The following is a 12,431-nucleotide window of genomic DNA, read 5'->3' as shown; positions in this document are numbered from 1 at the left end:
AAGAGTCTTCTCCAGCACCAGAGTTCAAAAGCATCAATTCTTGGGCACTCAGCCTTCTTCATTGTCCAGGTCTCACATCTGTACATGACTACTAGAAAAACCATCTTTGACTATATGGACCTTTGTCACCAAAATGATAACTCTGTTTTTTTGTTTGTTTTTTAATATGCTGTCTAGCTTTGTTATAGCTTTTCTTCCAAGGAGCAAGTATCTTTTAATCTTATGGCCATAGTCACCATCTGCAGTGACTTTGGAACCCAAAAAATGAAATCTGTCACTGTTTCCACTTTTCCCCCATCTATTTGCCATGAAGTAATGGGGCTGGATGCCATGATCTTAGTTTCTTGAATGTTGAGTTTTAAGCCAGTTTTTTCACTCTCTTCTTTTATTTTCATCAAGAGGCTTTGTAGCTGAAAGAAAAAGCCACCCCCCCCCCCAAAAAAAATCTAGGACTAAAGAGGGATTCAGAAGCTAGCATCTACTAGTCTATAAGCAAGGAACAGGCATAGAAATGCAGGCTTAGAACAGTCAGTGATCTGAAAGCAAGGGTGGTAGTGGTGATACAAACCACATTTTCTGCAAAGCAGAGCCCCTTAACCCTTTGCCCACCAGGCCAGTGTTCCATGTGACATGTTGGCTTCTCCCTAAGAAGAGTGCTTTAGGAGGGTTCACGTATACATGCACACATTCGACCAACAACACAAAGTCTATAAGCAAGCAACACCCCCGCTCCTGATTTCTACTCAACATTATTACCCCTGGTTAGTGGAATATGAGGTTAGTTACTGAATCCAACTCTTCCTATCAGTGCTGCGGCCTGGGGGCATCATCAAAGTTGACATGACATTTGTCTGTCAGTAATTTAAGGTAAGCAGGACCACCAAGGATGTACTGGAATTATCCTGTATCCTAATCCTACATCCACAGTCTTCCTATGATGTGCCTTGACACTTGCTTCCTTGGCCTCTCTGGCAAGCCCCGCCCACCCTGACACTTACTCTGCCAAGACTGCACTGGGGATCTATATTCCTCTGAGCAGGGCCAATATTTCTATTACCTCCTACTTCACCCTAGTAACACATCTCATGGGTCAGCAAAACATTTGGATTCTGATTCTTTTTATTTTTTTAATTTTATTTACTTTATTTTTGGCTGTGCTGAATCTTCATTGCTTTGTGCAGACTTTCTGAAATTGTGGCAAGTGGGGGCTACTCTGCAATTCTTCATTGTGGCTTCTGAGCTCTGGAGTGTGGGCTCAGTAGCTGTGGCACATGAGCTTATGACTCCTCAGATTATGGAATCTTCCCAGAACAGGAATCCAACTTGTGACCTCTGTATTGGCAGGTGGATTTCTATTCACTGCACCAGGAAAGTCCTGGATTCTGAATCTTAATGCTTTCTCTAATCCATCCCTTCTTTGCTTTCCCCAGTGCCACTGTTATTAATCAGACCCTCAGATACCCTGTATGTATTAACAGAGTAATAATTTGAAATATTAACCTTAGTGTTTTTACTCCCATTATTATTTCTATACACCCCATGATATTTCTTCCATTAAAACTAGAACATAAAGCCTGAGCCTCCATTTCCTCAAAGAAAGATAGTTATAGCAACAATGCAAGGAGATGTAAAGCAAGTTTATTATTGGTTCAACAGCCAAAGTCAGCCTCAACAACAGATTAGAAAGAATATTTACTGAAAACATAAAGCTTAACTAAGTTGAGAGAATTGGCAGAGAGTCGGAGAGGAAATTAATAAGGTATACGCCTGTGTGGGTCTCTATGATGGGTCCCTGCGTTCTACCTGCCTAGACTGAACCCAGGGTTGGGAAGAGGGTGTGTGATAGCTCTTTCCTTTAGTTCTGGTTTCTGAGAGCAAGGAGACCCTGTGCTCTACTTCCCATTTTCATCCTAGGAAGATGGCAACCTGGAGAGTTGTCCTGTGATCCACCAGGGAATGGGAACAGAAGAGTAGGTATAACTACTTGGGACATCTAGGATAAGGGCTAACTCAGGCCCATTGAATTTTGCATAGACAGTGGTCAGAGAGCCTCCAGAAGAATCATCTGAAGGCCGTGGGCCAAATAGACCTTGCTGTCTAGAAGATGCAAAGGCCACACAGTGGCCTGTGTGGATCAATGACCGAGGCCACATAAGAGCCTGAAGGTCTCAGCTGACACCAGCATCAATAGGTCTGAGCCACTGCCACTCTCCCCGATCCCCATCCAGTCCTCACCCCTTCAGCTGCTTCTATAACCTCCTCCACCCCCACACAGAACTTAGATTCAGCCATGGAGAGAAGGAAAAGAGGGAGAAATGCCCAAGCTAAGATTCAGCTTCTGCCAAGAGTGGACTAGGATTTAAATTTATAGAAAATAACTTCATCTTTGCATGCCTTTGCTTGGGAGATTTCACCAGCTACCTAAAATCACTGCAATTGTGCCCAGCTGGTCTCTCTATCTCTACTCCTCACCCCTCCAGTCTCTACCAGGACCAGAAGGGCATTTATTTAACATGGATTTGACCACACCTCTGCTAGTGACAAGCCAGGTTTTCAAATAAGCAGATCTGTGTTCAAATCCTGGCTTTAGACATCAGCTATCCTTAGGCAAGTTATTCAACTTTTGTGAGGCTCATTTTCCTCCTTGGTGACATGGAATAATCCCAGGGCCTACCTCATTGGATGCCATTAGGACCCTCTGAGACGATGTAGGTCTTGGCACAGATTAGGCATTCAGTCTATATTGCCTGGTCCTTAATGTACGATGGTGTCGGTCACTTCCTTGGCTTTTTGCATGTGCTTCTCTCCTACATCTCTAAAGAAAAGCATAACATTCTTCCAGCTATCACTTTATTCCTTGAGACATCAGGGGGCTAGCTTCTTCTGTGGCCCCCAGGATAGGCTTAGGGACTTCTCAGTGGTGTACCTTCAGCTCCCCAAGCTCAACCTAATTCTAGCATTCAGTGCACATTATCTGGTTACTTGTGAGAGCTCTTCAAAAGTCAAAAGTAATCCTGAATCCCTGCAGTGATAGCCCTGAACCCTCTTAAAACCTTGAGCTCCCATATCCCAGAAAGGACCTAGAAAACTAGAGGAAGCGCTTTTGCAACACAATGGTAGGGAAGTGGTCAGGGGTCAAGTTAAGGAAGTGGTGGGTTTGCAACTTTGCCTATGGCTTTTGTGAGAGTCCTCCATGACCCATGGATCCAGGGCAGCCTTGCATCCCAGCAGGCTGGGATGCAGGGTTTCCAGGTCAACTTTTATCTTCATATATGGTATTTGTCCCTTTGATCCTTGAGCAGATCAAACAAAGCTCACTAATCAATGGCTTCCCTCCTTGCCTTTCAGAGCAGATCATCAAACACAGCCTTCATCTCTCCCTGCTTCCCTCCCACACTTCTTGTTTTCCAGTCAGAGACATTTGCTCTGTAAGACTATTACTTCCTGCTCTCCCCACCAACTGCCCCACCCCCCCGCCCCCAACCGCCTCCATCTCACAAGGTCAAAGTGAGCAAGTTAATGGATATCAAAGTTCACTAGGAAATATGGCAATCCGGATGCATATTGGGTTTGTCTAGTCCTAGTCCTTTTATGTTGGGAAAGACTATTCCCAGTTTCCTCAGGACTTCCTGAGATGCAGGAATTTCAGTGCTAGAACCAGGAAAATGCCAGGCAAAATTGGATGCGAAAAAAAGCTTTTGCATGTAAGTCACACTCATGAAACAGTATCAGCTTCAGCTAAATAAACTGAGGCTCAGAGAGGAGTCATGGCTAGTCAGAGGTGACAGAATTCTAGTTCAAAATTTAACTCCAGTATCCAAGTGCATTTTAATTGCGGCACATCAAGGCAATCCACAGTGGCACTGAATTATGTCCATTCATTTGGACAGGCATTTATTAAGAGTGTTTCTGTGCCAGACATCGATTAACTGCCAGGATAGAGATGTGGACAAGATCTGTCTCTGCTCGAGTGGCTCAGAGGCCACATGGGAAGTGGGCAGGTGAACTATGAAGACAGTTGAGAAGCGCTGGCAACAAGGAAATGCAGGGAGGACCCCAAGGATGGGCTGTGAAGACCACCCCAGGAGATGGTTCAGCTGGACCCAAGGCTAAGGGGAAGTGGCAGAGAACAGAAGGAAGAAACTGCCGAACAGGGAACATGAGTGTTCCGAGGAAGGAGGCCTGAGAAGAAGGGCAATTCTGGCACTGCTTGGCATACCCCAGCTTGGAGCAGGGCTGGGATTGAGGGTGGCATTGTCAGGCCTGTGAAAGGCTGGTTAGATATAAGGGGAATTCCATGCAGATTTTAATTCAGGAAACAACCAGATCAGAGATGCACCATCATCTGTATCAAGCACCTCTCACTATGTGCTGAAATGGCCTCTGTCTTGTCTCTGTCCCTCTCCCCAGGCTTTGAGTTCCTCAAGGACTGAATTTTATCACAGCCCCAGTCCCTTGCACTATCGGGCATTCATTTGCTGAATGAACGAATGAACGAACGAACTCTGCTCCCCAGTTGTGCTCTCCTATTTTGGCTTCCTTTTCTTTCCTGTGCTGTTTCTGATTTTAGTTAAGGATTGAATGTGGGCTCTGCACACAGGCCCTGAGGCTGTGAGTCTGTGTGTGTATGTTTTACATCAGCCAAACCAAATAAACAAACACATGGCAGAACCCCAGGCGTGCTGCTCCTACACTTGGCACCGCCAGCTGGCACGTGGCTGCCCCTCCCCAGCCACCCCAGCTCCTCCCTCCAGAGTCAGGATGCCGCCCAGAGGCTTGGCTATGGATTTGGGAAGCCCCCTCCCCTCTCCAGCAGCCGCAGCCGCAGCCAGCAGCAGCAGCAGCAGCAGCAGGACTCCTAGCACACACTGATACGCTTCTCTTACTTGGAGGGAATTTGAAATTACTCTTGTCTTGAAACTCCAGAGAATCAGTTGGCAGCCCCTAAGACAATGAGGACCCACTGACAGGGTGGTGACCCCAGTACCAGGGAGAGGACAGAGATCTGAGCTCCTGTTTCCAACTGAGCTTTCTGGCTCTGTTGTACACATTCCAGCTGGACCAACTGCCAAGCCCCTCCTGACTGCCCCCTGTGACCCCAAGACTTTCCTTCTGGGGGGTGGCCCGGCTCTTCAAGAGTCCCAAATCAAATTCAGTGCTCTCAGTACAGCGCTCACCCTCTGAGTTCTTCTTGAATTTCCCCCAAATAAGTAAATGACTGTCCTATTTCCATGGGCCCCTGGTCGGAAACTGGGGGCTAATTCGTGACTCCTTTTTCCTCATGCCAGTCGTAGTCACCAGGCATTGAGTAATTGACCACAGAGTTGCTTCACAAATCCATCTTCTTTCCACCCACCTAGAATAGTCCTAGTCCCTGTCCTCCTCATCTCTGTTTGGATATGGACAACTACTTCCTACTGGTCTCCTTGCCTCACTCTCCTTTCTGTGATCCCGTCTCCTTTCCAAGAGCTGTATCAAGCTCTCTAAATTACTGACTTGATTCAGTTACTCCTTGGCCAAAAGATAAAAACAAAACCAAAAAATCTTAAATGGTTCTTGTGACAAAAATTGTATGTCATTCCTCAATCTCCATTTTTCTCTAGTAATACAACCCTTGCTTTTTAGGTGGCTATGCAAATTAAGACTCATTTCCCAACCTCCTTTGCAGCAAAGTATGGTCACATACCTTAGGTCTGACCAATGATATCTAGCTAGAAAAGGAGTGTGCAGTCTTTAGTGGTGGCCTTAAAGGGCAGTAGTGTGCTCTTCATCCTCTTGTCATCCTTTCTGAAGCATGGAACACAGATGTGATGGCTGGAGCTGAAGTAACCATCCTTGATCTTAAAGTGCCCCTGGCAATGGAAGTCACGCACAGTAAGATAAAAGCATATTGTGGATTACCACACAAACCCTGCCTTTTTCTTCTGAACTTTCAGATGAGAAAGATATCAACTTACTTGCCAATGAAGTCATTGCTATTTCAGAGTTTTCTGACACTCCAGCTGATCCCAGTTCTAATGATTTATCACTAATAGGGGGCTAATTCGTAACTCCTTTTTCCAGGGGTTCCAGAACACAAATGCCACCAGGAGCCAGGTAGGAAACATAACTCAGTGGTGCCTTCAGGGAACAGGAGACTAGGAATGGATTTGGTTATTCATTCATTTTTATTTGTGTATTCATTCAGTCATTCAGTTTTTCATCTGACAAGTATTTATAAAGCCCCGTTATGTGCCAGACACTCTTAGGCACCAGAAGGCAAAGGCAAATTATATTTGGTCCCTTTTTAGAGGAGACTCAGTCTGGTTGGGGAAGACATTTTAAACAGACAAACAGAGAAAAGTGTTATGGAGATTGTAATAGCGATGTGCAAATAGCAGTAGAAACACAAAAGACATTGAAATCAATTCTAAGTAAAGATCTGAAAATGAAAACTTCAAAGAGAAGTAACTTTTTCCCAAAAGATGAGTGATGAAGGGAATTCTGGATAAATAAAAGTTAGAAGGATTCTATTCCCTATTGTCGCAATTCCTTTCCCTTCCAGGGAATTGCAAACGTTTTGGTGAGGAGGAGGATTAGGACAGCATAAGGATGTCTAGGACTTGACCTGGTTTGTTCTGCAGCCTTTCTGCTCATTGAGCCCTTTACTGGATTCGATAATACTGAGGAATCAGTTCCTTCAATAGCACCACACTGTAGAAGACCTGATGTTTAGGGACACAGATACTGTGTCTAAAGATCTGACACAGGGTGGGTGCTTAGTAGATTTGGGTGTAGTAAAAGAAGACTTCCGAGGGTTTTCATCTCTCTATTACACTCCTGCTCTGATGCCCCAAGTGAAAAGTCCCGAAAGTTTGGGAGGACATCACAAATATGTAGCAATCTAGTATTGAATAGGACTTATTAATCAGATCAGAAACAGGGTGTAAACAACCCATTTGGCACTATCTGCGTAGACCCAGTGTACACAGCCTGCCTGGAGGAGGCTCTTTTTAAAATAATAGTATAAAAGTGAGTTACCTGCATTTTTGTATGAACTTTGAAGGAGAACATCCAGAGCAAGAATTAGAAAAAGCACAAAACACATATATGCTGACCTCTCACTAATTTTCACTTTGCACTTACTACTTAATCTTGAGGTACGTCCCTACTCTAATTTCTCCCTAGTCCAACGGAGTCAGTTGCCAGGAGCTAGACAGGAACCCTGAGTAAATCAAGTAATCTCTGGGGCTCCAGGACTTCCCTAAGGGGCTCAGAGCCCAGTTCCCTGCCCAGTGGGTCCTTTTCACTCTTCAGAGGATTGGATTCCCACTACAGACTAGGCATGAACATTCTTCCGCTTTCCAGCTTTTACAATTTCTTGTGCTCAAAGTGGTCCTAAAGATAACCACAGGGAATACATACCTGACATATTTTTCTCTCTGAAGCACTTTCCTCATGTGAAAACTCTCCTCAAAGAATACTTAAAGAGAATAGAAAAGAACAAGGCTGAGCTGCATTCGTCAGCCAATAAGGACCTTGGAAATAACTCCTCCAGCTGCTCATTTCTAAAAGTAGAAAGCTGAGAGCCAGAAAACTGGAGTGGGTTGCCTAAAAACACACAGAACACTGCAACACAATTCTTCAGCAGTTTGAAGTATGTGTACTTTCCAGCCCTTTTCTCTGCCTACTACACCTTGTAAACATGTTCTGAACAGATGGGAGAGTGATCCACTGCAGTTAACCCCAGACACACACAGAGAACCCAAGGTAAGGGGGCGGTTGGGGACAGAGAGCCCTCTGGGAGCCTTGTTGGTCCAAGCATGTCGGAGACCTGAGTCATTCTGGAAAGTCACGTGGATGGAGGGGCCGGGGTGGGGGTCAATGAAACAGCAGGGTGCCCGGGTGATGGGAGCAGGGCTGGCCTTCTCCTCCCTGGTCTGCAAGCTTTGAACCTCTTGGGCCCAGCAGGTGGGCAGCAGGGTTGGGGGCATTAGCATTTGTTTTTCCACTTTGATCTTTTGTCTTTTAAGTGCTGTGGAGGATCTTGTTGCCTGGAGCCTGACTGAGAGGCAGAGCAGGAGAGACTGTGGCTTCCATACTGTGAAAGACTTCTCTTCTCAAAGCCCGCTGCCCATCTCACTGCCTCCCACAGGTCATTTCCTTGCCCTTCCTGCCTCTCAGTTTTCCTCATCAACAAAGTAGGAATGTTGGACTCATCGAGTGATTTTCAGACTTCACCTTTTAGCAGCAGAACTTTACCTTTTCCCCCTCAATTTATACCCAAAATCCCAACTCTCAAAGCAAAGCACAGCTGTTTCACCTGAAGCTGGAGGTGGGGATCTCTGTCTCTTTGGATAACCTTGAGGCTCCTTCTTGAGGGCAGGTGACCCCTCAGGTCCAGCTGGAAGCAACTAGGAGCATATTTAAAAATCTCAGGACTGGATGACATTGAACTCCCCTTCCTATTCCCATTTATAATTCTAAAGCTAAGCCCTAGGAATTAGGGGGAAGGGAGCCAGGAACTCTAGTCCCAATTATATAAATGAACTGACTGAAAGCCATGAGTGTGGCATGTGATTGGCCCAAGATGTGGAGCAACTCTGCCTCTTTCTGTCAAGTGTTGCCCCCGTTATGCCTCCATGTGGAGATCATGCATACATGCATGCAGGCCAAAGAAAAAAATTAATTTAGAGTTCCCCAAATATGATGCTTTTATCCCTCTGTGCTCCTATAAATGCTCTTCCTTCTACTCCACATGTAATTCATGCATTTGTCAGACTCTTGAATGGGCCCATGTTTTTAAACTGGGTTCAGTGGCATCTCTTTTCTGAAGTGTCCCAAATCTCATGGTCTTTTCTATGTGCACACCTGATTTTCTGGAGTTGCTTCTGCTGTAATAACAGTCTTTGGTGATTTAGCCCCTTGACTGTTCCACTAGGGGACCATAAATCTGGTTTATATTTTTGGGACATATCAGGTATCTTGCACATAGTAGATATTCAAATATGTGTAGTGAGAGAATGAACAAAGGAAGGAGGGGCACTGCTGGGATTGGCTGAAGAGCTGGCTCTGTCACAACTTTGCCATCACAACAGTCACGGAGCAATTTCCATCTTCCTCTCTTTAGTTGCGGCCTGATATCGTCTTCCATAATATTTCCTAGCATTCAGCTTCAAGGAGCAAAGGCAATTCAAATGTAAGACTCTCTTTAGCTTGCTTAATCAACCAGCTTCATCTGCTAAGGACAGATCAATGTGGTCAAAACTCAAAAGCCACAGGGAAAATTTCCCCCAGGAAAGTCATTCAGCACAGGTTGTAAAGGAAGAAAGAAACTTTCATCTGTTGGCCCCCTCGTGTGTGATGGATGCTTTATTCTAGTAGGAGGACCAAGTGCTCCACCTTCTTCATCCCTTTAGTCCTGCCTACTACCACACTCCACATCCCCGTCTGCAAGGAAGCTGGGTTTTGGCACTTTGACACATCAAGATATTGCTAACCCGATGATCCTATTTTGGAAGTTTGTTAGCATCCTATAAGCTTCTCTGAAAATTCTGAGATGAGGAGGAAAAAAGGATCATTTCCAGCTGCAGCTGTGGGGGTCCAGGGCCTGCAGTGTGATAGAAGTGTCCAGCAGCACCCAAGTGTCCTGAGACAGTGGCCTCAGCAGTGGTGTTCTAAGTCAACCATCTCTGGCAGGGCCTGGGCTGTACCAGCCCTCTCTTGCTTTCCACTGGATAGCTGTCTATCCTCCTCATTCAAAGTAAGAGCTATCTGATAGAGTCAATTTAATCCCTTTGTGTTTATATTAAAAAATAAATAGAATTTGCCAACTTGGACTTAAGGGGTAGCAATTCAGAGCAGAACTTGCAGACCAGAGCACAGTGATGAAGCCCAGACTCTTCAGAGACAAGATGAGAAAGAAGGAAGAAGGGAGACCAAGGTGGAGGGGGTGATCTGAGGGGCTTCATTCAAAGTGAACTCGACAGAACTCGAAGAAGACCTAAGGAGAACAGTTTAAAAATGGTTGCACCATCCTTTATATTCCCAGTGGCTTAGGTGATGGACTGAGCGCTCATGCCATTCAGACACTGGAGGACAAAGAACTGGCTTTGTGTTTCCTCAAGTTGCTCTTACACAGCCCTCAGAGATAAGCTCCCCTAGTCTAGCACTACTCAGAGCACAAGAAGCCTTTTCTCAATGGCCTTTTGCCATCTGGCTGTTTCTTGGAGGCCAGGACCTTGGGCCAGGAGTGAGGAGCAGGTGGAAGCCTGAGGGAGAGGTTATGTTCTAATATTGAAAGAGTAGTTACAATTGATATTGAAAGAGTAGTTAAAAGCCTTTCAGGGGTGATAGTGCCTCCGCCACTGAGAAGTCTGCTGAGGGGGACAGGAAGAGGCACCATCTACAGAAACTTAGTTGAGAGGCTGACTTCTGGAGGAAGGATTTTCCTCAACCCTTTTAGGTTTTATTGGGCGGCTTAAGAATTAAGGTGACAGGAGACAAATTAACAGGAGAAATTTAAACAAAAGTTTAATAACATGCATACATGGAAGAGACCCAGGAGAACTGAGTGATTTGCCAAAATGGCCAAAGGCCTTACTTTAAATACTATCTTCAGGTAAAGCCATTAAGAGGATGTTGGGGGTAGTGGTTTGGGACTCCAAAGGAGAGAAAGGAAATTCACATGGAGGTGAAAAAGCACGTGTTTGGCACATAAACGTTTGCTGAGTCTTGCAGAGAGAGTGGGGCGCAGAGTGGACGGTGATCTCTAGGGCCCGCTGAATGTCCCCACCACACCTAGCCCATAGTTTTTGCAGATATCACTGCTGATAGCCCTTTGCCAGGGGTAGAAAAGTTCCCTCTATTGAAATTCAATTAGGCAGTTAATGAAGGAGATCAGAGTTTTGTGCTGAGTCTTTTGGGCCTGAAATTGTTTTCAGCCGGAAATAATCCATATGCTAAAGATTTTTGGGTGGTGAGTTTTGCTCCCTGACACTGATGAATTTTTAAAGCCCTTTCCATGTGATGACAGGCCAGTTCAGATCCTGAAAATGTGTTGAGTTAGTACCAGGCGCCAAGCGGGTGCTATGCTCTGGGGCATCAGCTGTGGACAAGGACAGTCTTGCCCCAAGGGTCTGGAGAGAGATACACTGCCACGCGGAGTTCCTGGGCACTTGCCACTCACTCCTTCCCAGGGCATTGGTGGAATGCTGGACCAAAAGTGAGCAGGAGGGATTTTCTGGTCCCTTCACTTTTTTGTCTTCATCCTCTGCGGTCCATGGACTTGGCCGTGTTTTTGTCTCAGAGCTGAAGCTATGTGCAGTGCATTCTTGGTCTCTCATCTGTGATTGCTCGAGCTTACTTTGCTTTCATCATTTTCCTGACTTTATCAGCTGTGCTTACACTGCTCAGTTGTATTTACACTGCTCGAGCCTCTTCCGTCCTTGTTTGCCATGGAAGCAGAATATGAAAATGCAACTCAAAACAATGGAAACAGACTATTACTCTCTTCCGTAATGCCTTCCATTAATAACAGGCACAAAGGAGGATTCTATTATATATATAATATATTAAGATTGTGTCAGGAACATAGGAAGCACTCAATATATGTTAGCCATTATCATTAGAAACCTATATCTTTCAAGCTGATGTTTATTTGGGAGAAGTCTACTATGCTGAAGTCCATCTTGGCTCTCATTATCAAATGGCCCCTTGACCATAGCAGGTGGGGTTTGGGCCACCTGCTTCCTGCTGCTGTTGGTTTCCCTGCTTAGCAGTTTCATTCCCATCTCCCAGCAGGTTATATCTGCTCTTCACTCATCACCCCACCCTTACCTTGAACTGTTGGTGGGGTCAGAGAAACATGCACTCCCTATTAAATTTTAACCACACATTGAGGACAATATGAGGTCACTTATCTGTTCAACCAATACTGTGAGCCCTTACTCTGTGCTGGGAGCTGTGCTGGGTGCTAAGGCTACAGAGATTAATGAATCATAGCCCTTGCTCATCAGAAACTCTGGTACGTAAACAAAGTGGAACATGTTAACGACATCCAGGTATGAACAAAGTGTCCCTTTGTGTTATGGCAAGTGTTCCTGGACACGCCTATTCAAATGGAATTATCCCACCTAAAAGACAAGCCAGTAACACCCCCACCACCAGCACCATTTTCTCCAGAATCAAAACAAAATTTCACGGTACTTGGAGTAGGTTAGAGAATTTGTAAGCGACTGACTCACTTGCTCCCACTTCCTATGGAAAAGAGATCTTTTTCCTCATTCATGTTGGAGATGGCCATGTGACATGCTTTGGTAGAAGTGACAAGTTTTAAGTTCTGAGCCCAAGATTTGAGGAGTACCCTGTGTTTCTTATTGCTATTCTGAGAGCTTCTAACCCCCTCCATAAGGAGGACAAAGCCCTGATAGCTGCTACCCTTTGCACTGGGC

The sequence above is a fragment of the Bubalus kerabau genome, chromosome 15 (assembly GCF_029407905.1).
Source record: "Bubalus kerabau isolate K-KA32 ecotype Philippines breed swamp buffalo chromosome 15, PCC_UOA_SB_1v2, whole genome shotgun sequence".
NCBI lineage: Eukaryota > Metazoa > Chordata > Mammalia > Artiodactyla > Bovidae > Bubalus > Bubalus kerabau.
This window is presented reverse-complemented; position numbering follows the sequence as displayed.